The 27,852-nt window shown below is 38.3% G+C and overlaps 1 protein-coding gene across 2 annotated transcripts in view; it reads right to left on the bottom strand.

Annotated features, from left to right (window-relative positions):
• Nucleotides 1–4,392: 4,392 nt before the first annotated feature.
• Nucleotides 4,393–27,852, bottom strand: part of fto (FTO alpha-ketoglutarate dependent dioxygenase) — a 177,003-nt gene continuing 153,543 nt past the window's right edge. Inside the window, exon 11 of one of the 2 annotated variants that reach the window (XR_013796718.1) lies at nt 4,393–4,411. The gene's annotated coding sequence lies outside the window, so the exon portion shown is untranslated. Of the gene's footprint in view, nt 4,412–22,001; nt 22,958–27,852 lie in introns of those variants that run through there. The other variant, XR_013796719.1, reaches the window with a different exon arrangement.

Below are 27,852 nucleotides of genomic sequence, written 5' to 3'. Positions count from 1 at the left end.
ACTTTTTTCCTTTTTCTTTGAAAACAATGGTGTTAATTATTGTAAATGATATTAGAAATGTCATGTTGTAAGCTTTTCTGTGCGGAAACGGTTTCAGTGTGTGTTTTGAAAGGCATGGGAAACGCTAACTCGAGGTTATGAGGTTTGAAACGGAGGATTTGAAGTATTTTCCTATTTCAGCGACTTAACTGTAATTAGCTCCTTCTTGAATCGCGCATTTGGATATTAATGGATGGGGATTATCCCCACCGAGGCGGAACAGCCAATATGAAATGAATAATTATTTCATTTTTATTGGGTTGAAATAGCATACAACTCAATTTCACTGTAATGAGAATTGAATATTTTCCTCTTTGAAGAGGAAAGTCACACACAAAAGTTAAACGCTTTCCTCTGTGCAGATGGTTAATGTAATCTAGACTATTTATAATTTTCGAGATTCTGCTTTTTAAAAATGTAATGAATTCTAATCAGACATTGATGTTGTGCTGCCTGCCATATGCCTCCAATAATGTGCGAAATTATTTATTTATGTGCGTTTTCCCTCTTGAAGATGATTTGCATGGCAGCAGCTTTGTTTCAGGGTTTCCAAAGTTTGGAGAAATTTAGAGTTGGAGCTCCCTCTACAGTCCACTCTGAACGGCCTTTACATGGACTTAGCCATTTTGATCATAATCTTTCATTTATGTCATTTTTTCGAAAAGTTGACCGTGGGCACTTTGGGATCCTTAGTTTTTTTTTTTTTTTTTTTGTGAAAGGTGCAGGGAGCTTATGAGCAGAGTGCTAAGCAATGTAAGGCTAGCAATTTCCCAATGAGAAAAGTGCCTGGTGGAATATTATGACACACTTTAGACAAAATTACAACATCGAAATTAAAGACCGTAGCCTATTCAGCGCAGCTAAATAAATAATAAATAACGGCGAAATAATTATTAGCGTAGGTTTAAATGTTACATTCAATTTCCGGGGCTCAAAAAAAAAATCAAAATCAGAAAAGAACAGTACATTTACAGGAATCAAAATTAAAATAGGCTACAAAACCCCTTTGAAATGCAAACTAGCCTACTTGCATTAAAATAATATTACACATTTAGAGTTAAACAATCACACACAACACTATAAAGACAAAATAATCGCAATGTTTAAGAATAATTAAAATAAATAAAATTATCGCAATGTTTAACCTGTCACATTACCGATGCTTTATTGACACGGAGCACAAATTCTCCCAGCATGGTCAACTGGTAGGCCTATGTCGGTCTGTATACACATCATATTGTCATGAATTATGCCTATGCTATACCTCTCTTATAGAACTACAATGCACTGCAGCCTAATAACCAAGAAAACAGATCTGTCTTGAACTAATACAATATAATTGCTCATGTCCGCTGTCCGTGTTATTTTAATTTTATATAAGCCTATTCAATCACCCAATCTCTCCGAGATTCCGTTCAAAGTAAGAGCTGTCTATGAATATTCATAAAACGCTGTGTGACGTTTGTGGCACTGATTGATGTAATCATCGTTCTGGCGCTCACTCGGAAGAGCGCCACCAGCTAGAGCGCAGAAAGTGACACCGCGCGCGAGTGACCAACATTCTCCAATCAGTGCTGACCCTCTCACGCGCACCGTGCAGGTCAAGAGGGAGAGCGCGAGGCCAGTGGCAAACAAGCTTGCAGAGACTTGCGTGCATTTTGAACTTCATCAGATCGAGGACGCATATTACACACTGATTGATAAATAGCCTGCAACACAACAAAAATATATAGCCTAATCGTTTTAATATTAAGCTATCACTAAATGAAACATTAAAATGTTGTAAGACATTTTGTTTAAACGTCTGTAAGGTACTTTTTCTTTTTTTAAATGAACATGTTTTTAGAAATGTAGGTCTACCTAGCCTATACCCACATATAGCCTAGTGTAGACCAAAATATTCTGATAAAACCATAGGCTATACTAGTGAAACATCGACATTTTAAATCGTATGCACTAATTTGTTGTGGTAATCAAATAGGCTACTTCTTCAAAATAATCGCAATTCACACAAACTCGCAGCCTATAGCATATAATATATATTTTTTAATATAGAAAAAAATACTTTTATGTTGCCTATACTTAAAGCCTATTTCATTAGCAAAATATAACAGAATCAGCGTTAGATCGACAATAGAGACTTAATTACATTTTTTCAGCAGAAATCACCCGCCATTTACAGTGAAAAGCCCGTTCAGGGCTGTCATAAATATTGATGCTTGTTTAGTGTGTATTCTGCGCATATTAGGCGCTGAGGGACCTGGGACACTCTTGATCATTAAAATCCATTTGAAATGCTCCTGCAAATATGACACTGGGCTTCACGGCGTCTCTGATCATCGCATGAAATTAAGGATTAAAATGCCTCGCCAGAAACAAAGTAATCACCGATACCGATGTCGCCATACGTGTCCAACCGCTTTCTTTCTCAACTTAGCAAATGGAGAGCATTAATGAACATTTTGCTCTGAGCTACGCGGAGGACATTCCGACTGGGGCTGTTAGTGTCACTCATTTATTCATTTAAGTGGATGTCCTTGTGTCTAATGAGCAATAATCAACAGTGACTCCTCTTTTTATTCCAACGCTTCCAGCAATGTTAAAAACGAGAGCCCCCCCCCCCCCCCCCTCTCCTTCCCTATACACAATATGTTAATTAGCAGAAATTGCTACCGAGCATATATAGCATACATACATATATATAATACATTATTATTATTTAATGTTGCTCCAGATAAATTTTAATTTAACCTAGTAAATAAATAAATGAAATAAACAGAAATTTATAACAATTGCAAATAAACAATTATTTCATTATAATGTTATTATATTCATTTAATTATTACATTGTATATATATTAATTTATACTCAATCCCCTTATATATATAGGGTACTGTCTGTGTGTGTGTGTGTGTGTGTGTGTGTGTGTGTGTGTGTGTGTGTGTGTGTGTGTGTGTGTGTGTGTGTGTGTGTGTGTATATATATATATATATATAGGGGACTATATATATACAACCCTATAGGGGATTGAGTGGATGGGATAATGTCATCAATGTGCATAAATACATAACCTGTCCTTTTGAGCACATCAGAACTGCAGCATCTGTGGGAAATTCAGCACCATTGACACTTTCCAAATAAATGGCAATTCAGTCTATTAGCCACCACTAACCCATTATATCTCCAAGTATCATTCTCCCTCTACATCAATGACAGAGCTACATAGCTGTACCACTCACTGTGAGGAATGCTTTGTTAAATACCAATTTGGTTGGGGGAAAGCGATGAAACACAGTGGAATCAAAGGCAAATCTAATCTATCTTTCTGATTTGCCATTGATGCCGAGAGGGAGGACAGACAGGGCTAAACCTTTTAGAGAAAACCAGCCAATGGAGTCATCAGCAGGCTTCTGCATGAATGGACAGGACCGAAGGAGGACATGAAGACCAGAGTGGGCTGCAGAAGGGGCCAGAGTCAGGCTGTGAAAGAGAGGACCAGCCCTGTGCCATGCCCCTGTCCACCCCTCTCTGTCAGTGTGCTCTGTGGCGACGATGTCCCACCACACCCCATCCCTGCACTGAGCAGGACAAATGTCAGTGCTATTGTAACCCAGCAGAAGCTTTGAAGAGCCCTGTTCTCTTTGTGGAGGTCACTAATCCTTTTATGAGGCACTGCTGATTGTTAGCTTGGCAAACACATACACACACACACACACACACACACACACACACACACACACACACACACACACACACGAGTGTGTATATATATATATATTTTTCCTTTTCTCAGACACGGCTGACATGTTTAGATGACCTGTAAGTCTATAGAAGAAAACAGTAAAAGCATAGAGGACACATGTTCCACACTGTCACTGTGCATGAGGTTACAGGCCATCTGAACACTTCTGCTGCCTCAGAGAAGAGATAACCATATTTACACCCCCAAATCTTGTTTTACACACACAAATACAAAAAGCACCAGCCTCCAGTGTCTGGTCTGCTAAAACCAGGATTACTTTTATGATAAAAAAATAAAAACCCACAGAAAATCCATCAAAACAACTTCAGAACCACGGAGTTCTTTGTACCTCACAGAGAGGCAAATTTACGAAGGCGTTCACCATCTGAGCTGAACAGTGATGGCATGTCAAATGTAGGAAATGTGATTGGGACACTGTGAAAACAGCACCCGAATGCACAGCGATGAAGGTGCAGTGGGGTATTTGTCAGTTGATTCTTTCCCTGGCAGGTCCGGGGACAAAAGAACGAGAGAGTGACACTCTGTAGGACAGGAGGCGTGGCTGTGGAGAGCGCTAATTTCATGCCCTTTGTTGACAGAGGTTAGAGAGAGGAATTCTTTCACTCCATCTGAAAGACAACAAGTGGGGCAGAGGGTTATGGGTGTAAAAGGAAGAGGACGGAGAAAGAAAGGGAGAGAGAAAGACAGAAAGGTGGTGAGAGCCTTTACCGTTCAGCCATCTGAAAGATTGTGCCTTTCTCAGCCTCCTCAGCTATTATGGCCGAGTTACAGGGCAATTATGGAAATGTTTCTTTGAAGCAGAGTACTGCACTTTTTTTTCTCCTCCCCCCAAAGAAGTCTCAAGAGAAGTCTCCATCCCTCTTTCCTCGCCTCTGCCCGGACATGGCTCTGTCTCCCCCTGCATTTGCTCCCCTTTCTCCACAGCATGAAAAAAGGGCTGCCTTGGTGAATGTGATCTGAATGGAGCGACTGAACTGTAAAGGTTAAACTACAAAGGGATCACACCAGTGCCAGGCTTGAAAAAATCAACTTTTTTTATGATCACTGAAAGAGTTCTTTTAAAAGATGATTTACTAGATACATGACTGACATAAAAAAAATGTGATCATTAAAAGGAATATTCTTATAGTGTAGGCCTACAGGTTAAGGTTTGTGGCAGTACCACAACATAAATAAATTAATAATCTCGACTAGACTTGACGCTTGTTTTTCTTACAATGTATGTAAAAAGGGCCAAGTTTTTGGAAGATTTAAAAGCAGAAACGTGAGGCTTATAATTTTATAAAACACATGAATTCTTCCTTTACAACTTGTGTATTATTTGAAATGTACAAAATATTAAAATAAAATAAAAATTAGTAATTTTAGGGTTTATGGTTGATTAAAATTTAATATAACTACAGAAATGTTAAGCAAGCAAATCTCAACACTGAAATCCTGTTAACACGCTGATTGCCCCATTCACTTTTAGTGTAAGTGCTTCAATGTAACCTAGATTTTTGCTTTTTTAAAGAAAATAAAAAAGAAGACTCGAAATTCATTTTTGTAATGACCACAAAAATGTCAAAAAATTGTCGTTTGTGCTTAAGAAGCCTATATTGAACCCAGAATATTCATTTTACAACATTTTGATACAAATCTCAAACACAAGAGTAAGGATAGATCTCCTTTTCCATTGAAAGGAGAGGGAGGAAGAAAGATAGAAGAATCACCTGCTTTCCCCTTGTACATCAGTCAGCGGTGTAGTACAGAATTTCTCCTCACAGTGTGAACTCATAAGACAGCTTCTGTGCCCCTGTGAAAGCGATGACATCATGACTGAGACCAGAGTGTCACCTGACCTGTTCAACAGATTCTGGACTGCTTCCCTTATCAATATTGTGGGGTCCCATAGTCAGATTCAACTCTGCAAATCAAACGCCTCGAGTCACATTGTGTGAATTCCACTCAAGCCTTGTCTTGACAACAGATATATGGCTAATGTTTTCCCTATATAATTATAGATCATATATTTACCAGCTCAGGTATTGATCGTGAGAGTGGCTAAGGGCTTCTCTGGACTGGCTGCGGTGGAAGGAAAGACTTCATAAATTCTTCTTTTCTCGGAGCTCTGTCAAACAAGTTGTGCTGTGCGTTTCGCATGAATACATTAGCAGAGCTCGGCTGATTGATTGAGAGAGCAGGGAAAGAAAGAGTGGACCAATGAACTTGCTCTCTCAACAAGATTAATAGGGTTTATTAAATAATCTCGTGTCCGTTTTCATAATGGCGATGCAACGGGAGGCCAGAAAGTTCAGCTGCGGTTTGTACTCCACTGTGCTTTTATCTACGCTATAATCGGATGGAAAGCAAATTCATTTACTTTACAATTTAAGTTCATATTCAGTCTGAACTGAGTCTTCAGTCATTTAAAATGTTAGACTGAAATGGTTCCAGTCCGGTTTGTTCAAATCCAGATCTAGGCAATGTGACTGTAGCATTAATAATCAGACTACAATTGGCCTTGCTCCAAAAGACAGAGACTTGTGGTTTAATCCTTCAAATATTCAATTGCACACTATGTCATGTTAGACTTAGACGAAGACTGTACCACTGTTGCTTGATTATAACTGCACATGTAAATATACATGTCACGAGATCACGAGGACAAAAATGTATGATATAAGTGCGAGTGTTTAGAAAAAAAAAAGAGTTTATGTGTGTGTGTTTTAAAGGCTGTAAAATGAACAGCAAAGAGCACTCCATTCTTCCTCACTTCTCTTTGTGCTAACATATAAACTTCTTGTCACCATGACATCTCTCTCCCTAATAATGCTATTGCCATGCAAATGAGATAGAATGTGTTTGTGTGAGCGTGTCTTCCAAATACGGGCGAGAGGGGACCTCTATTGGACCAGAGACAAAGGGTTTGTTTTTTTGTCCTTTGCTGGGCACAATAAGCTCTGGAATTTGTGTGTGTGTGCTGTCAGAGCTTGTGCATTCTACACAAACTAATTCTTTTCTGGAATTCTTTTCGTCCCCCTCTTCCTGGATAGACAGGAAGTAGGAAGTAGGGGGCTCCAGGGAGGCAGAAAAAAAAGCCCATGCTCGATCAATCCAGTCAGGCCCAAACGCACACCCTTCCACCCCTTGCCAAGTGTGTGCACACACTTTTTAAAGTGTAGGCAAGCAGAGCCGCCTCCTCTGTTGTAATGCTAAATCAGCGTCACTCACTGGAACTGTAAGCTCTTTCACACAGACGCACACACACCATTTCTTCCCTTCTCTGTGCTTCCTATCGCACAAAAGCTTGTGTATTTTTGAAAGACTGCAGAGATGGCCTCTCAGCGGGATGCGGGACTAAACAACAGCAGGGAGAGCGTGACATCCAGAAGCGTAACAACTGAAGGACAAGTCTCTCAAGGAAAAGTTGATTTATCTGTGTGTTTTCAGGCAGACAGGCAGTTTGATTTGCCTCTGATGTAAGTGTCGATAATCTGCTTTACGACTAAATAATTCTCGTTATTATTTTGCTCCTCCAGAAGATGAGAGGAAAGACTGACAGTGTCCTTCCTGTGTGAGAGAGCTGTGTGAGCATGTCGAATGCCATTTCACCGGCAGCGGAGAGCCGAATAATTAGCGCTAATAGTGTATATAGCATGGAAAAATCCCCAGAGCTTTACTTGGATCTATTTCTGTGTCTCCCTCTCCGAATCCACGCCGTTTGCTAATGAAATATACATTGGGTGAACTTTGACCTTTGCTGTGGGGCTGAAGGTCATCTGGCTCTTTTACATACACATATGAGCTCGTCTTCCGGAAACGATAAGAATAACAGTGGGGATGTGCGCGGGGCAGAGAGTTAAAACAACAGCTGAGATGACAATTAATTGGCTGAAAGGCATGTAACTGTCATCCATTTCTCCTGGTCTGGTCTTCTCTTCTCTGTCTCTCTCTCATCTCTACACTACACTACACATACACACAAACACACACACACACACAGGCACACCGCTGACACCTATCAAATGTTTCTCGGGGTTCATCGGCGGGCCATCCCAGAAGTTTGTAATTGCTCAGAGTGGCATTCTGATATGAGTTACACAAAGCCAAACAAAGATTGTGAATGGAGAAATAAATATTTAAGAAATCAATTACAAACATATGCAACCCAACCACAGTTCTGGCAAATCCGAGCTCGCTGCATTCCTGACTCTGCTAACTGCGCTCTGGAGCCTGCTGGATCCTGCGAGAACTATGGATGGAACAGAAACAGGGGCACTGGAGGTATTGCTCTCGGTTTCTCTTCTTTTTAAAGAACACTTTCATGCGATTGCTTTATGAGATCCTGAGCCTTTCCACAGTCAAATCTTAAACTATTAAAGGATTGGGGCATTAGTGAGAATATTTATGGTGAAAACAGAATTAGGGCCTGTAGGATTGGGGGAATTGATCTTTTTTATTATAAAGAATTACTGTAATTGGAGTACATCTTAATAAGAAGCAATGAGAAGAATAAAAATAAGAAGAAACGTTAGCAAATAGTTATAGGAAGTTGAATTTATACTTAAACTCATTCAAACAGACAAAATGCTTACAGGAGATAATGGCAGAAACATCATCTGAAATTATTTCACTTCACTAAATAAAGCTAAATGTGACTAAATTATTATTTATTTTTAATTAAATGAAAAATGTTCTACAAAAAAAGTCTGATAATTTGTATTAAGTTTAGATATATGGCTATACATTCATTCAATCAACTTTCCATTTAAGAGAGGTATCTGCGTAATAGTCTGTGAGTTCAGTACAACTCAAATCAACTGCATTTGTGGAGTAATGTTGATTTTAAAAAGCAAACATCTGGATTATATTAAAGCACTTACAATGAAAGTGAATGGAGTTAATCTGTAAATGTTAATATAACCACGGTTTCAAAAGTATAGCCACACGATGTAAACAATATGTGTGCAAAATTATTTTAGTATGAAGAAATTGCTTACTATCCATTTTTGTGTGAATTTAAATCCAAATTTACAACGTTGTTGCCACAACATCACGAAAAAATATGTAAAAATTATGATTTATACAACTTCACTGCTCAAATAATAGAGTTAAGAGAGAAAAATGAACGTGTCTCTATAAAGCTATCAGTTTCATATTTCAGCCCAATTCACTTACATTCTATGAAATACAGTATTCACACACAATAACATTTTTATTTTTTAAAGTTGCATTTACTTATTTGTTTGTTTGTGGTAACCAACATTGTGCTACAAATGCGGTGAACTTGTACTGAACAAAGAGCATTCCTTTAATTGTACTTGATATCCGATCAAAAAGAATACGAGAATGTTGATGGATAAGTGTGAACCATTACCGCAAGTTCTAATAATAGTTAAAAAGATGATGCTTGTTAAATATAGATGTAGACATCCTACATAGGGTATAGACATCTTACCGCATCTGTTCCTCTTAAAGCTAATGTTCAGTCTGTGTGTGCGTGGGCATGTTTAATAGTCCACCAAAGGCTGATTCATAATTTTCTGCTGTGTTTGATCTTGTGAGCTTTAAATTTGTTAATGTCTGCTTGGCAGAGAAGTATTCGGTGGTAGGTGTGAAACGTGTGTGTGTCATATAGGTTCTTTCTCCAATCCAATCAACACTTAGTAGGCACACAGCTGGCAGACAGCTGGCCATTTGTTCAAACACACACAGGCACGCACGACAAGCTTTGTAAAAGAATATTATCCAACCAGTTAAGATTGGGGGGGGGGGGGGGGGGGGTCGTTACAAGAAACGTGGGCTTAAGGCGAGGAAATAACATGCACCAGACAGGAGGAGATCTATCAGTAATAGACAGGTGCTCAGTCATCAGAAAAACACACCCACACTCACTCAAATGTAATGGAAAGATTTCATTAAGAGCTGCTAACCACACCCGGTCTCTCCTCTCTTTCTCAGACTATTCTAAGCTCTCCACAAGCGGTTTGACCAAACCAGACAGCACAGTCTATCCACACCATCTATATCAGGCCACTTACAATGAGCTGCTTTACACAAGCCATTTAACCAGGGCAGCAGAAGTGCCCGTGTTATTTTCGGCTTCTTGGCTTTAGATATAATAAGGTTCATACACCGACTTAATCATTTTTGGCCTAAGCTTAATACGTTTTATAGAAGGCTATTATTTTAAACAATAAAGATGTTATCTAATATAAGGAGAGATGAAAACATGTCATCGGATCTACTTTTCAGGAAAGTACTTATTTAAAAAAAAATCATGAAACCAGCTGGTTTAAACTGGTCTCATCTAGATAAGAATGGACTCCCAGCTGGTGTTCCTTTGGGTGGCCAGCTGGTCTCGCCGCCTGACCAGCTGAAAAGTGGCCAAAACTATCTAAAACCATCAGACAGACCAGCTTGACCAAGTTTGAAGACCATCAAACCTGTTTAGACTGGCTTAAGATTTCTGTTTTTCTTCATCAGGCTTCTCCTGTTAATGTCTCACAGATCAGAAAAGCGTGTCTAACACTGTAGGCATTTGTACATTCAAGCTCTACATGACTAATTAATTCACCCGGGAGTGAAATAATGGTCTAATGGCATGAATTATTGACCGTTTGTGAGTGAAATATGTAGCATATTTGTAAAAGATTTATTCTATCATTAATACGCAACGCCCAGTATACGCAGAGCCTTGATGCAAGTACTAATTTAATGTGTGCCAGTGTAAATGGTCACAGTTTCTCACTGGCTCAGGAGATGCAGGAATACTCATGTTACCTGTAGAGCGTCCAGCGTGAAATCTAGTGAGGTCATCTGTCCCACAGGCCTCTGTTACGCAGACAGGGAACCTGAGCACACCATGCAACAGTCAGACAGCACAGAAACCTGAAGACCAGTGTGGTGTCTGCTTACTAACACTCACGAGCAGGCAGTGGTGAGCACACAATCAGCACAGCACATGACCGATTTGCCACAGGGAAAAGAACATGGAGTCAGTTTAACATAAATAGATGCAATCTCAAGAAGTCCTCCCAAAACTCCCCATGACACCCTACTGTCTGCAGTGTGTACGTATTTGTCTAATGTGCCGTTCATATATCATCTAAGTTTTCAAAAAGGGGTCCGTATGGGGGTGCTTGGGAGCCAGTGGTAAATTTGAGAGTAAAAAAACAACAAAAAAAAACACTTAAATAGATTATTAAAAATAAAGTTAACAATATTAATTAACACATTTAAACTGTATATTATCGTTTTGTTTTGCTCTCTAACTGGTTGAAAATCATGGTATTAAATCACAACTATGTTATTCAGCTCAAGTCTAGTTTTTATTTTAAAAGCTTATCAATATACCGTTCAAAAGTAAGTTAATAAAATAATACTTTTATTCAACAAGGATACATTAAATTGATTAAAAATGGCATTAAATACTTTTATATTGTTACAAAAAAATATATAATAATGCTTTTCTTTTGAACTTTCTATTCATCAAAGAATCCTGAAACAATATATCTATATTTGTTATATAACATATATAACCACAAAAAATTTAAGCAGCAAAACTGTTTTCAACATTGATAATAATAAGTGTATTTGAGCAGCAAATCAGCACATTATAATGATTTCTGGATCACGTGACACTGAAGACTGGAGTAATGATGCTGAAAATCCAGCTTTGTATCCCAGGAATAAATAACATTTTAAAATATGTTAAAATAAAAAAACAATTACTTTGAATTTTAAGAATATTTCACATTACTGTGTTTACTGTATATTGTTTCTGTTTTTACTGTATTGTCTCGGTGAGCACAAGACAATTATTTCAAAAGCATAAAATAAATTATTAAAGGCCCGGAACAATAATTAATAATTAGCTTTGGCCTTGGTACAATAATAATAATAATACAATATATATTTAATTTTGGAACATGTTGTCTTTATAATTTGTTGTTTAAAACTTCACTTGTTGCAAGCAATCATTTGACTTTTGGGGTCCATATCAAAAAGTTTGAACCCATGATCTATGCTTTGAGCAATACATGAAGGCCTTTGCAACACAAGCACCACATATTAAACTGTTCAACATTTTTCTTAGTGAGTAAAGTAGAAAAACCACATTACAACTAGTCTTGATAGACATATAAGAGACCCACACTGTTTGGGTCAAAAGAGGGAAACCAGATGATAGGGGCTTCAGTCTGTTTTCATAGACTATTCTTCTAGAGGGGTGAACCCAAGTTTACATTGTGAGTGTATTTTTAAACTAGAGGCCTGCATGTGGGGCTACAAATTAAAGAGTGAGCTGGAGACCAGAATAATCTCCTGATACCTTAGTTTTCAGCACATTTAAATGGCAAAATAAACAACGGCGTCGTCATATCAAACACAACCCCTAACCAGAGTGTGTTCTGTGGGATTGGTTAAACAAATGAAAAGCGTGCACTGTAAACAGATTCGCTTTTGCTTTGCTTTTTTCTCTCTCCTCCCCACTCTTCAAATTTGTGAGCTGCAGCAAATGAGGGCCATAATGAGAGGCAGATTTAATGAGATGAGAGTTTTAATTAAATGAGCGAGTGATGATGAGACTCATTCACTCCTTCATTTTCTAAACTTCACTCTAAGGAAAAACAAGAAAAAAAAAACACTTGCAGGTCATTCAGAGGACAGCCTTCAAAAGGGCGAGTGAAAATATGTTGCATTTACTAATGGTTATTGACGGGTCCAAAAGAAGGCGGTGCCACTGATGTACATTTATGGTGTACAGTGAATAAAAAGCCTGAAAATAGATTCCCCCTCCATATAAACAGAGGTATTATTCTCACACAGGTTAGCTGCTGACATCATAGCTCTGTCCAGGAATCAGAGAACAGATGCACGAAACATCTGGAATGGACAGATTTAATCTGTTAAAGCACATTTGACTAAATGGAGAAAATGTATATCTCTGACGCAAATACATTATTAGATCTCTCCTGTGTCTCACTGTGCATGATTTTATATTTTGGCTAAATTATAAAGTAACATGACAGGACTTTTTCCCTTATACTTTTTTTAAAGGGTTAGTTCACCCCCCCAAAAATGCAAAAATGCTCAAAATAGTCCATATGACAGTGAATCCACCTTAATTTTATGAAGCAACGAGACTTTTTGTGCGCAAAATAAACAGAAATAACTTCATTCAACAATTTCTTCTCTTCCATGTCAGTCTGTGACGCTGTTCAGGTGAGCACCATGACGCATGTCTGTGTTGCTGATGCAGGAGGCAGCCAATACTGAGCCGCCGTTCTGACGTCGAACCCGGAAGTGCTGAACTGTGTTTACAATGTGTATCAGAGACTGACATTGAAGAGAAGAAATTAGTGAAAGTCTTTTTTTTTTTTTTTCGCACAAAAAGTATTCTCGTCGCTTCGTAAAATTAAGGTTGAACCACTGTAGTCACATGGAATATTTTAACAATGCATTTACTACCTTTCTAGGCCCTGAAAGATGTAATAACGTTGCAGTGGAGTCAGAAAACTCTCGGATTTCATTTAAAAATATCTTAATTTGCGTTCCGAAGGTCTTACAGGTTTAGGAGGACATAATGGCGAGTAATTAATGACAGAAATGTCCTTTTTGGGTGAACTAACCCTTTAATAAGTTTACTAAGAACAGCAGTGGGATTGCCACCAGTTAAAAGATAAAATAATGTTTAAAAAGTCAAGGGTCAAGAACCCAACTAAAGCAAACTCCAATCACCATAATGGTGAATCTGTCCTTCATTGATTCTGCTTGTTATCAGCTGTTCATCACTAATGGTCAATCATCACTCAATAAATCACTGGATTATCTCATTAACTTTAACACTAATTCGGAGTTAATTTTAACACTCTTGAGTGTGGAGTTAAATCAACTCTGAGGAGAGGTAATTTTACACTGGGGTTAGAAAAACAGTATAATACTTAGCAATACTAAGAGTACAACAAGGCAGAGCAATGGGTGAGAAAAGCAGTGCTTTAATGAGAAACTGTGTGTTTCTTTATGTGTCTGCTTTATTACTCAGCAGAACTCATGACTGTCCCTAAAGGCACAGTACATGTGGCAACTTGAATGCTTTTAGTGTGCATCTCAGTGTTCCTTGAGTTTTAGATGGAGCTTCTGCCTACCTTACACAATGCCTTTTTTCTGAGAATGAACTTACACCCAGACATGATTCCACGAAAACACAGGGATGAACAAGAGAGGTAGGACAGCATGTTTGATGACTAATTATATGATGCAACATATTGTCCTCCTGTTCCATTCACAAGAAGGACAACCAGGGTCCAAAATGTGCTTATGTATGTTTTGCTTGTATGTTTGTTTGTTTATTTGTTTTCTGCCAAATGAAAAGTGAATTGGGAAGATTTATGGGCCATAAATACTTCCTACATGAATTTAATATTTTAGAGTATTTTATTTTGTTATTTTAATGTGGGAAAAGACTTAACAAAAAAAAAAAAAAAAAAACTATAGACATCCTATATAAATGTATGATGGTAAATATATAGCCTATACTATATCACATTCTCTAATCAGTTTACCAACTCACTAATACAATTTAACAAGTGTTATCAGACTTGTTACTACACACACTTTGCACACCCCACTGAGTTTAGAGTGTGTTTGTGTAAAAAAAATGAAGCATTTAACTAAATCAAATGAGCAGAAAAAGTTATATTCTGACACAAAAAATAAATTCTCAGAAAAGTCTAGGCTTTTTTTTGGAGCGCTACTGAAAGATCCTGAGATATCTCTGGAAATCTTCCAGGAAGCTCAGCCTTGTCCTACATACACCACTGGCACACATACCGCTTAAAATGGCTTGTGGTCTACATGAGACATTACATCCATGTTAAAGCTGCTCACATGGACCTTGCTGAGACTGTGGACTCGGGAGTGGAGCAATGAGGAGGTAGAACTGCTTGCTGGTCAGACGTAGTTGGAGCAAAGCGAATGAAAGCCAGCTGAGAGTGACTGAATCTGGTGCCAACACATTAAAGATCTGTCAGGGTTACTTACAAGCAGCTCTGAGTGCTGGATCGCCAATGAGCGGCTACTGTAGATGGGAATCATAGGGACTTCATGCGCACACGTATGTGTACATGTATCTCATGCACTCCACTGACACACACTCCTTGCCACTCCTATGTTTGTGCAAACTCAATCAAATGATTTTTGAACAGCAATAAAGAAGTCTTTATTGTTCTTGGCTTAGCTTCAGACTTGCTCTACTTTCCACCTCCTTACCACAACTCAAACACACGCATACACACACACCACAGCAGCCAGATTGGCTTTCCCCACTGAAGTTATGCCACAGCGGATGGAGCCAATCAGACGCTGTGCTGCCCTAATATCCCAGATATCCCTGCTCTCTTTCAAACACACAAACTCGATTTATGGACAGATTTATTTGCATGTCAGTGGCCAAAGAGAGAGAGGCATAATCGACAGCATTTATCTGACCCAGGTGGAGCAGGTCCACGGCTTGGCTCATAACAAGGGCTATTACAACCTCAGCCTTACCAGATAGCAGGAAAACATATGCAAAGTCATGACAAGAAGTATCTGGATTATTACATGTTGGCTCTCAAGGAAAAGGTAAAAACACGAGAAAAGAAAAGAGGAGAGAATAGACATGCTTTGTAGATTTAACAGTCAAGTTCCTAACAGATTTAGAATCAGATCGGTTGTGAGAAAACCTGGCCAAACATATCGGTGTCTGTTTTGAGCTAAAAAGCATAAGAAATACTGACGTAAATCATGCAACTCTATGTAAGAAACATGTTTTGAACCAAAACCGAGACAGCAAGTGTAGAGTACTGTATGAATTAACATGCAGAATGTGACCAGACCCAGATTTTTCCCCCCACATTTTCTGTGCTGATTTTGGGGGAAAACAATGTGTCTCAATTATCTCTTTCATTTCAGACTCAATTAGGCTGAATCAAACCAAGCACACACTAAAAGACAAAGGGTCATCGCCCTCCGCACATTTAAAGACTCACAGTTTCATGTTGTCTGTCGTGTTGGTGCACGCTTCAGTTAATAGCATACTAGGCATGTCAATTACAAGATAATTTAGTTATAATAATGAAATTCCCATTTCACACAAACTCAAATAGAGTTCTTGATAGTGCATCAACAAATAAAATAGAGGAAAGGCTTGGATCGCTGTAGCACACTAGAATTAGTGTTTACTATTCAGAAGACTGTCTAATTTTCCAGATAAAATGTATAAAAATATCTGTAAAATATACACTTGAGAGCAACACTGCATATGGCATTAACCCCTTGAGCGGCAGCCCCTTTTTTAAATAGACATGAATATGCACATTCCGAACTTAAAGGATAATTCCGGTATTTAACACCTTGAGTCTATATTGTAGTTTGTTTTGGATGAACAAGAGTGGTGGACAACATTTTTTTGACAATGGTTCCTCTCTCGAGTTTTTGACTATAATAGAATTGGCCATGGACCCATTTAACATTGGAGTCAATGGCCATGTCCGAAAATGTCATTAAAAAACCTTTAACATTCGTTTTCAAAACTGTGCAACTCACCGAGTGGTTAGTGATGTTAGTTGATGTTCCAGAAACAAAAAGTGTTGCGAAATACAGTTTCTGTCATGTTTTATTCGTCATTTTGTAAAATCCCATTGAATTCTGTTGAAGGACTGAGTGCTCGTTAATATAAATGCGCTACCGGAAACGGAAAGGGGGCTGTTTACATTTGGTCGATGTAGTCTTTTTGCTCGCTTCCGTTTCTCATAAGGCTAGCGCGCAGAGCAACTGTGCTCCGGGAGAGTAAGCGAAATAAACAAACAAAACCTTCATTAATTGTTACTTGTAATATGAAGTTGAACTCGACTGTGACCGTGAGTGTCCCGCGAGACATAAACATCGGTTATCGCCATCAAGTGGTCGGGAGTGTGCTAACGATTCAGATTCAAATATTGAGCGGAAGTTACACAGTTGTGAAGTGTCTGAAAAAATAGTTCCACTATAGCAAAATAAACGGATTGGAGTCATATATTGCGACGATATATTATTTATAATCATCAACGAACACCACTAACCACTCGGTGAGTTTAACAGTTTTGTAAACGAACATTATTGGCTGTTTTAATGACATTTTCGGACATGGCCATTGACTCCAATGTTAAATGGGTCCATGGTCAATTCTATTATAGTCAAAAACTCGAGAGAGGAACCATTGTCAAAAAAATGTTGTCCACCACACTTGTTCATCCAAAACAAACTACAATATAGACTCAAGGTGTTAAATACCGGAATTATCCTTTAAATGGTTGTAATTCAAGAATGCGTTGGAATATAGATGTAAGATTGGTATAGATTGGTCTTGTTTTAAAGAAGACATTTGGCAGATTTTTGTAGAAGTGAAATAAATTAAGGAAGATAAACAGAAAAAAAAGTTATAGAAGTTTGAGTTTATGAAAATGTACAATGTTAAAAATTTAATTATTCTTATTTTATATAAAATATATATTTTAAAAACCCGGGTGACTCTAAAAATGCAAAAAATGCAAAGCCAAAAATCTGAACAAGTTGTTTCAAATTTTGGGTTGATATCTCAAAAAATAAGCCTTCAGTCAGATTTTGTTTGGGCGCAGTACCAAACTTTTTCACTAGTTGACATTACTGCCCATATAAGGTTACTGCCCTCCATGTTGTTTAAGTGATCTGAACCATTATTTTTACAATTTTCATACAATTTATGAAGTAGACATCCTATTCAGAAGTATAGGATGGTTTGGCAAAAGTTTGGCAGATTTTAAAATGAATTCAACCTCTAAGAAACACAAAAAGAACACGTATGTGCATTATAGCTCGCTGACACATCACAAATGGTGAATCTATAATTGTTTTCTTGGCTGTGGCCCTATGCCAATAATAAGGGGTTAAGACGTTTCCAGAGAACATATTTTTAGTACAAGCGTACACTTATACACATTAAAATCAAATTCACCAAAAAATTTAATTTACTCACCCTCATGTTGTCCCAAACATGTACGATTTTCTTTCTCTAATACAAAAGAAGATATTGTTGATGTTGTCAAGTGCTGTTTGTGACCGAATTTTACATTTTGGGGTAAACTATCCCTTAAAGGGCACCTATTATGACATTTAAAATGTTCCTAATGTTGTTTAGGGAGTCCCCAACAACAGTTTTACATGCATGCAATGACAAAAAACACTTTTGTTGTCATATAATATGCATTTATTTTTACCTGATTTGCTCAAAGACTCCCAAATGATTCGTTCAACGACTCATTTTTCTAAATGCGCGACGGTAATCTGCGTTGATTGGTCAGATGACCCAGTCAGTTGTGATTGGTATACTTATTGTTTAACACGGAGTACAATGATGCTTTTATCAATTAAATTGTGTTATAATAATGATTATAGTCCATTGCTTTGTAGTTTGTAGTAAAAAACTAAAAATAAGATAAAGAATTTAATGTTATGTTAGCGAGCATAGCCCAGAGTTCATATTGTAAAAGCACAATCAGTCTTTGTTTGCATTAGCCCGATGCATAAACATAACGTTTTTACACACACACACAAAACAAATGTAGTTACGTTACTACGAGGTATTACTCTATTCTTTAAGACAACTCCGAAAACAACGACAAACACTTCACATATATCAATACAATTGTCATTGAAGACCTAGAAGCTAAACGGTGCTTACACAACAAACAAAATAATTATTAAGCATGCTACATAAAACATAAAAGCAACAATTATTAATAACACTTACAGGTTGTGATACGGAGGAGGAAGCTGATGCAAATACACTTGGAACTGAACCTTCCTTTAATATCAGCCGGCTCGCGAATCCAAGTTTGATTGCATTTAAGTTGGTAAAGCAATCGTCTTCAAAATGGCGCGAACAAAGCACAAGGCTCGGACTATACTTCTGTGGTATAGTTGTATATATGAATTGTAGCCACTAGTCTTCAAATGCTCCTCCTTGGGCAGATGAAAAAAGTTGGCTTTTGAGTCGCACTTCAGTTCAGAACACAGCGTCTCGTCGCCATGATATTTTCCCTGGCCTTGGAGCGCAATAAGTGGGCGTATCGTATTCAAATAACTTGACAAGTTGACGTCATCTAGTCAGAGAAAAAGCTTCGGTCTTCTAACGATTCATAAAAACGACTCTTACTTTTGAAAGACAATAATTTTATATATAATGCACTTTCATATTTCAAACTTTGCAGGATGTTTTTGTTCACTTAGATCTGTTACACACTACATGAAAGGTAAATTTCAAAATTCCATAATAGGTGCCCTTTAATGACTTATGTTGCTTCTCAAGTAATTTTTTTTTTTTTTTAAGATAGTATGGTTTCATTCTCATTATTTTTGCAACTCAAATCAAATTTTCATTAGAAATTTGTCATAGCGTCTACAGCTAATTGTGCACATGTTGAGTTGGCTTCAATCAGGTTTTTTTTTTTTGACAGACTAAAAACACTAAAGGATGGCAGTCTTGTAGTGTGCACTCAGATTTACATGCCAAAAAGAAAACCTCAACACACTTTTCAAACACCACACTATTACGCCTGGACTATAACGAGCTGCTCGAGCCTGAATGTTGGACACTGATATGCGAAAGAAAAAAAATGTTGACATGTCTACTACTTTAAGAGAGCAGCATAACTCACAGAGTGGTGCCTGTTAGTCCAGCTAGAATAACACTGTGGCTGGAGAGTTTTACTGTCCCACTACTGCTTGTGAAACATATATTCCAATGACAGCTAGACAGCGTATGACCGAGTGAGGGGGAGGAAAGAGAGAGGGATAAAGAGAGAGGGAGGAGTGATGAGGAGGTGAGTGTGGCAGGACAAGGTGAAAGTGATGTGTGTGAAGCTGCTGTTCATGCACACTGATGTCACACCTCACAGATTGGTATGGGTGTGGAGTGTGAGAGATGCATGCGTACCAATACACACTTCTTTAACTAAAAGGGACCACGCAAACAGTCATGGTAGTGTATGCAGGAACAGCCCGCAACACAAACTCTCTTTCTCTCAGCCGCGTTCCACAAACGTTGCTTTAAGACTTCACAGTGGCCAATAACAGTTAATGTGGGCAGGAAGAAAAAAAAAACAGAGCATCATTCAGTGCCGCTCCCCCTAGAGGCCGGAGCAGGAGGCGTGTGAGCTAGACAAACGAAGCGTGTCGTTCATTAGCGAAAGGATCACATTTTACCGGTGGAGCGACACTTTTAGTGGCGTGGGGGGCTCTGTGAAACCTCAGCCAGAAAAGCCCCTCTGTTTAACTTCCAGAGTCATTAGGCAGGCTATCACCTGACACACACTCAGGTAAACGTCGCTCTCGGGGGCCAGATGCACATTTCATCATGGCCTCACAGCACGGCTGGAAAAATATGTGCAGAAACTGAAAACCGCATTTCCAAAAATTGCCTGCTTGTCCCCTCTGTTAGTTTTGGACAGGAGTCTTCTCTGAAGCACAAGGATTGGCATCCCGGCCTGTGCCAGACTCTTAAAAGCCAGTAACTGATATCAGGTCTCTGTGGCCCATCGTGAAATTATAAAAGTTATTAAAATATAGAAAATCCCCTAGGACTCCGTTTTACACGTTTACTAGTTGTACGTCAAGGTGGGAGACAACACTGCTGAATTATGGGGGATATTGGATTGAAGCGAATACATTTCGGGAAGTGAGAAGGAGGACCTCATGTCACATACACTGCTATAAAGTCTTCATGCTCACAATTAATTTGATCAAAAATACAGTGTAACAGTATTATTACAAAATTATTATTATAATTTAAATTAACTTTTATATTTAAAAATATTTTAATTGAAAATTGTTGTCCTTCAGAAATCATTCTAATAGGCTGATTTGGTGCTCAATATTTTTTTTTTAATTATTATTATCAATGTTGAAAACAGTTGTGCTGCTTAAATGGTTAGTTCACACAAAAATGAAAATTCTGTTATAATTTACTAACCCTTGTGTTGTTCCAAAACCTGTAAGAATTTCGGTCATCTTTGGAACAAAAATTAAGCTATTTTTAATAAAAATCTGTACTCTCCATTGACAGCTACGCAACTATCACTTGGATGCTTCAAAAACTCCATAAAGAGATTGTATAACTAGTCCATATGAATCAAGTGATTTAGTACAGATTTTCTGAAGAGAAATGATTGGTTTATATGATGAACAGGTTAAATTTAGGCTTTTATTCACACATAAACATTGATCAGTGAACATAAAAAGAAGCTCAACCCAACTTGCTTGACGTGTGAAAATAAACCTAATTGGTTCTTGCTGAAGCTCAAACGTGCTGCATAACACACAAGAATGAACCTCATTGGTTCTAAATTCTGAGTTGATTAATGTTTATATGTGAATAAAAACCTAAATTCAATCTGTTCATCATATAAAGCGAAAGTCTTCCGGGGTTGGAACGACATGAGGGTGAGTAATTAATAACAGAATTTTCATTTTTAGGTAAAATAATCCTTTAATATTTTTGGAAACCGTGATAAAAAATGTTTTAGGATTGTTTGATGAAGAGAAAGTTCAAAGAGCATGGATATTTTTTTACAAAGTAAAAGTCTTTGCTGTCACTTTTTCTGTCAATTTAATGAATTTTTGCTGAATAAAAACGAAAAAAAACTATTTCTTAAAAAAAAATATAAAAAAAATACATTTTTACTGACCCCAAACCTTTGAAGTAGTATCTACACTAGTATACGCCATATTTTGTATATGTTGTTAGATTATAAAAAAGCAGCGGGATGATATTTGTTCAATTAAAAATGTCGGTTGAAACATTAGGTGCTTTATGCACTCATTGGTAGCAGTAGCTTACTCTACATAGTCGAGTGTGAGAAGCTAAACATAAAAATGAAAAACAGTGAATGAACCAAACTACTGTTTATCAGAGGTTATAAAACTTTCTGAGACAAAGGAACCTCAAAAATAAGGATCCCATTGGAGGGACCACCTTTCTCAAATATAAAAGCAGCTTTATAAGGAAATTAAATATTACATTTGTAATAGTTATTATTAAAAATGCCCCCCTGTCACAATGAATAAGGAATAATAAACATGATGATTGAACCCTGTGAATGGGTTGGTCATGCTGCATACAGACATTTTCATAAATTGAAAAAACTCTTCTTCAAGAGTAGGCAACGAAAGAATGCAGCTGTGATTTATTCAAAACGACAGCGTCATCTACAGCGAATGCACATGTTGTTGTTAAGATGAAATGCTGGTGCTCATGTAGCAATGTGGCAGCTGGCCCTCATAAATGTAACATAATTTATAAGCCTGAGACGAGTTTTCTACAGGTTTCGCAACGAAAGCACGACAACTGAGGTTGTGCATTCATACCATCTGCAGAATCAGTGGCGTGCACTGCTAATCTCTCTGGTTGGGGAGTTTGGTTAGGCAGCGACGGAACATTGATGGCGACAGCTGCTCCTTTAAAAAGGAGAAACGGGGGAAAACTTCAATCTGATCTATGTGCGGTAACACAGCAACTGTTAACCGTTGACAAGTGCTTTGTACTTCAGGTCTGTGTTTCTCTGGTAGGATCACAAGTCTGGATGTATTAATGGAGGAGAAGAGCTTCTATTAGGGTTGCAGACCGCACTGGGCTCAGCCATTTCAAAACCACTTTAAATGTGTATTAAATGATGAAATGAGACAACATCTTTTAAGCTCACAGTAGGGCAGTGGAGAGTAGGTTCTAATAACACAGTGGAGCTTTGAATCTACACACACACACAAACATAAAACTTTCTGCAACTCTCTGTGGATAATAAGCACTGACTGGTACAACAGAGACATATGGATCTCTTTCTTTCCTTCTGTCTCCCTCGTTTTCCTTGCCCGTTTCCTCTTTCGCTCTTCATCCAGTCCAGCGCAGAGAACATGTCACTCGTGTCCGTTTGAAGGGAGAGGGGTCCCTCCTGACGCTCTGAAGTTTGATATGGACAGCTGCTGATAATTATTCCGGCTTTCCAGTGCCGGTCGGCTCTGACGGAAATATTCTCATTGTTGTCTCGCTGCCATCCGAGCAATTCCAGACTGAAGTTTAGCAGGTCACAGAGACGAAACGAGCAACCACAAGAGCCATCCTTCACAAAATAAAATCACAGGGCATTAATCACAGATAGGAACAGACGTGGCTCAATCCAGAAGTATGGCTCTCCCCGGACATCAGGCCAGCTATGGCAGTCAAATCGGGGACAACACATGTTTCTGCTTATTAAACATCAGCCAGAGCAGCGAGACAGTTCCAGATGACATGGCTCACCACTGCATATCACTTTACACGGTTCACCAGAGACATGTGTTTGCAAAATGAAATAACTAAACCCAATCAGAGTTTTATGTGTTTGCTAGAATTAAATTAGACTATGATTAATAGGGGCTTTTGGGCCAAACGGTGCAGAGGCTTGATGGGGAGACGTCTACGGGCTGGTCGGGTTACGACAGGATTGCTGTCAAGATTATAGGCAAATACACTTGATAACACACAGAAAGAGGGAAAGTAACACGGGGAATAACTTCACAACTTCGTCTATGCGAGCCTGCTCAATCACCCAGCCCCGAACTCTAAAATATCCACCGCCTACAGAGTTAGAAGACTCTGTCCAAGTACAGAAAGGCCTGGGTGGGACAATAAAACAGAAACATGACTGACAGCGATAGATGAAATTCATCAATGGCCTAAGCGTGCTTGCAAGCCTGGGCCACGGCCACAGGTGAGAAGTTCAGGAAGATCAGGAGCGGGAATTGTTGATATCAGTGCTGACAGAGGACATGAAAAGTTTACAGCTTTCTGAATGAACAAGGGAACGAATAACCTTTTCCATGCTATTAAAAGGTCACTTTGAGATGACGAAGCTTCCAAATGTTTGACCAAAGAGAGGGGGGAAATTATTACTAATCAACACTGCAAAGACACGTGGACATTTACCTGTCTAATGCACTCATTAATGCTCAGCTTTATGACAGTTAAAAGTGAAAAACACTGGGCAGCATCAACTCACTGTGAGGCATTTCAAAATCTCTTGATACAGTTTCTGATTTTCTGCTTAAATTTCATTGTTACATATTACTATATTTAATTCAGATAAAAAATGCTGTTTAGGTTGCATTGTTGCTAAACTATGGCTGGGTTATTAAATTGACACTGTAAGTGCATTTGGAAATAACATTTGTATCTACTTAACTGTATTCATGCATATACATGGTTTTATTAACTGTATACTAAAATCAATAATAGAATACTAATTTGCTGTACATTTGACAAACATGCCTTAAAGCGGCAGAGCTTCAGCATTTGAGCAGGTTTCTAATACGCCATTAAGTCCACGGGATACATCAGAAAGTATGTTGTCATTGAGCTGTATGTCTTCAGTATGTCTGAAGGGCAAACAGACGGCATACAGAGCCCTAATAAGACAGTATTCCACAAACTTTTTGTATAAACATGGTTTTGACCCAAGTCCACCATTGCATTATCTCTTTAAAGAAGCTTGAGCACTGGTGAATCAATTAAACCCCGTCCTCAGCACAAGGGATTAAAATAACTAGTCTCAGAGCTGCTCTGATAAGACGATTTGAGATTCGCTCTCATCTGATAAAATGATTATCCAAAACAATATTTGATTTAAACTTCAAGCAGCCTGTTAAGCTATTTGGTTTATTTTAAAGTTTAAATGCCAACGTGTTTCGATTGCAGTGGAAGACGGGAAAAATAACACATTTCTTATGCTAAGCAAAGACATTCAATTGACTTTATAATAACAGATAAGAATCCACTGTTGTTACCAAACACATTAAAAACAGTTTTTAAACCAGCAGTGCTGAACTGAAATTGAGCTGAAACCACATAAGCACAATCCATAAGAGAGATATTCTCCATAAACCTCAACAAAAGTAAAATGATAAAAAAAAACCCTTCTAATTGAAAAAGTGCTTGAGTTATGGCAAGCTGCAATAACTTTAAGCCACTCTCACTCTTTTAAACAAGCACATATTTTCCTATCTGTGACAGTGGCTAATTTTTAATGTGTTACCAGGATACTTATTCGTAAGTTTATCACCCATGAAGTGATCCTGAGTGCATTAATCACATGCTGACTGAAAAGTTATATAGAGGAGCATGCTTTAAGAGAGACACAAATCTCTCAAGCCTGTTTAAAATGATGCCCCTTTAAGACAGCCACAAATCAATCAAAATATGCCACTTTGTGCGCCGTGCGAGAGTGAAACGGTGTCTAACTGTATGTCGAACAATTTGTCTGTCACTCCATCTTCCACCTCTTCCTTTCCCTCACTCTCTAATCACTTCTTACCGTCTTTTATTCTCATAGTATGTCCCCTGAATGTCTCTCAGGACTGCTGTCTTTCAGCACAGCATATCACAAAAGCTAGCAAACGACAATTAAAACTGATACGCTTCCCTTTGGTACGGATGATGAGAGAGAGCTATAGAATGAAAGAATACTAAAGAAAAAAACACTGTTCTCACCTCCTCTCAAGTCTCAGGACAAGTAGCGATATGATGTGCATTGATCTTTATTACAATAGTAGCGAGCTGTAAAATGTTTCATGGGTTTGTACCGATCTAACTCTTCCTCATTCATAATTACCACTACACATGTAGAACCAAGGGCAACTTCAGAGGAGGTTCAAGAAGAGAGAACGGGAGGGAGAGAGGGGGAAATCTCTAAGGGTTCTTTCTGTCTCTTTCGGCCCTGAGGCTAGAAGCACTGCTGTATGCTGCATACCTGAAGCAACTTAGTTTTACAAAGATCAAATTAAGCAGCTAACTCACAATATGAAATGACAGTTCCTCTCTTCCGTCTCTCTTTTTTCTCGCTTTTCCCCTGGAGGAAAAAAAACCAGCACCTTTTTGATTAATTTCATGCCAGACCTGCGTCTAAAGTAGGCATGAAAAGTTTAACGCTATTTATTTGTGACTTTTGAATAGTCTTCATAATTTTAATTTCGAATAACTGAGTTATTCGCAAATGCAGTCAATGCTTCAGGATTTGGTTTGAAGTGGAGTCTCAGATGCAGTGTACAGAGAGAGAGATATTATTTCCCCAAACCTAAAGAGCTATTAACTACATACACAGAGTCCGATCAGAGATCTACATAGGCAGCAACTCCACAAGCTATACAAACAGCGCTCCACACCGGAGACTCGACATACATTTGTTCTTCAATGTTCCTGCAGCTCAGCAAGCGGAGAACTGTGAAGACTGTGGGTTTGATTCCCAAGGAATACGCATATAAACATGCAAATAAAATGTATAGCCTAAATGCATTGCATGTTGTATGCTGCATGATAAAAGTGTCTGCCAAAAGCATACATTTAAGACTTTGATGTTAGCATGTTGCATGAAGCGAACCGTCAGTGTGTCAGGGGCACCGTTTTGGAACTGACACCTTATCAATCATAAAAATTTTTAAATAGATAGAACAACTTTTATCAATAAATCACATGTACTGAATTAATTATATTTATAATATTGCAGAGTTCACCAGCATCTGTGTGATCCCAACTTTAGCATCCCAATTAAAGGGATAGTTCATCAAAAAAAAAAAAACATTGTCATAATTTACTTCCCCTCATGTTGTTACAAACCTCTATGACTTACTTTCTTCTGGGGAATACGAAAGAAGATACTTTGACCATAAAATGCAAGTCAAATGGGTCCAATGCTGATTTGGGTTTGGAATGACATGCGTGTAAATGTTGACAAAATATTCATTTTTGGTTGTAATCATTCTATACTCATTCGTGTGGGAGAGCGCACCCATGCCTTAAAATTGTTCCTCAATAGGCAGCTCACTAAGTTCTGGAATAGAGCTAGAGAGAGATTGAGAACTACTCAGCTTAGCAACAGGAGATACAGTTGTGAGAGTAATATATCCGATTCATGTGAAATCTCATTGAGTTTTACTCCCATTTCAAGATGCAATTTACGGAATTGCTGGAGGTGAAATTCAAAATAAAGAAATTAAATTTATACACCTTTAGTGCTCAGTCTGTCTACAAGATAAATGGGTTTAAATGGCAGTTCCACATACACAAACACACACAGGCTTTTTGTTCATTGTTCAATATTACAATAGCACAGGATCATAAAACAGTGCTCTAACACACCTGCTGTTGTTCTGACTTCTCTCTTCCTGTTGTTTTCTGGGATATGGCTCTGAAAAGCATCTCTCTCTCATTCCCAACACGTCCTGTAACATTAATACCAGTCCCTGAATCAGACTTGCCTTCACAGGGCCAACATCAGGCCGATCTACATGTGTTAGCCGTCTCATTTGGAGACAGACAGATGAGAAAAACTAAATGAGGTTTTCCAGCATTGTATAATCAACAAAAGGATATAAGTATAAGATGGCGCTCTCTAACCAGGTCCAGCTAAATCTGGCTCTCCTTGGCACACAGTGCATTATTAATGTCCAGTGTGGAAGCCTAAAATGTGTGTGTGTGTGTGTGTGTGTGTGTGTCCTATAGAAAGACATCAGAGCTCATAGCCCCTCTGGCATTGTTTAATCACTGAATAATGCATCTGTTAAATGATAGAGTTAAGGGGCTAAAAGACAGAGAGCAAAGAGAAAAGAATAGAGGCTGATCACAGAGAAAATCCCCTTCAGCAGCGGAAACAGGCTTCTTTAATATACGGGACTATGATCCGTGTTTCTATATGACACTGGAGAGTATGAGGCCTGATTTGGGAGCAACCACTGCAAACTACTAATGCGCCTGTGATTAAACTTTATATTAATAAGCTCATAAAAAGAGTATATACGCAATCATAAAGTATCTTGTTTACAGACAGATATAGCTGCAGAGGCCTTAACCTGCAGTTAACCCACAGGCTGCAACACCGAGTCTATCCATCTGACTCGCGCTTCGCACTTGTTTATCTATGCCCTACTCAGTTTTAGGTGGATTACAGCATTAAACAGTCTAAGCCAGACTCAACCCATTGCGTTT

This window comes from Phoxinus phoxinus, assembly GCF_949152265.1.
Source record: "Phoxinus phoxinus genome assembly, chromosome: 2".
NCBI classification, from domain to species: domain Eukaryota; kingdom Metazoa; phylum Chordata; class Actinopteri; order Cypriniformes; family Leuciscidae; genus Phoxinus; species Phoxinus phoxinus.
Note: the sequence above shows the minus strand (reverse complement) of the source record. Positions and strands in the feature narration are given on the sequence as shown.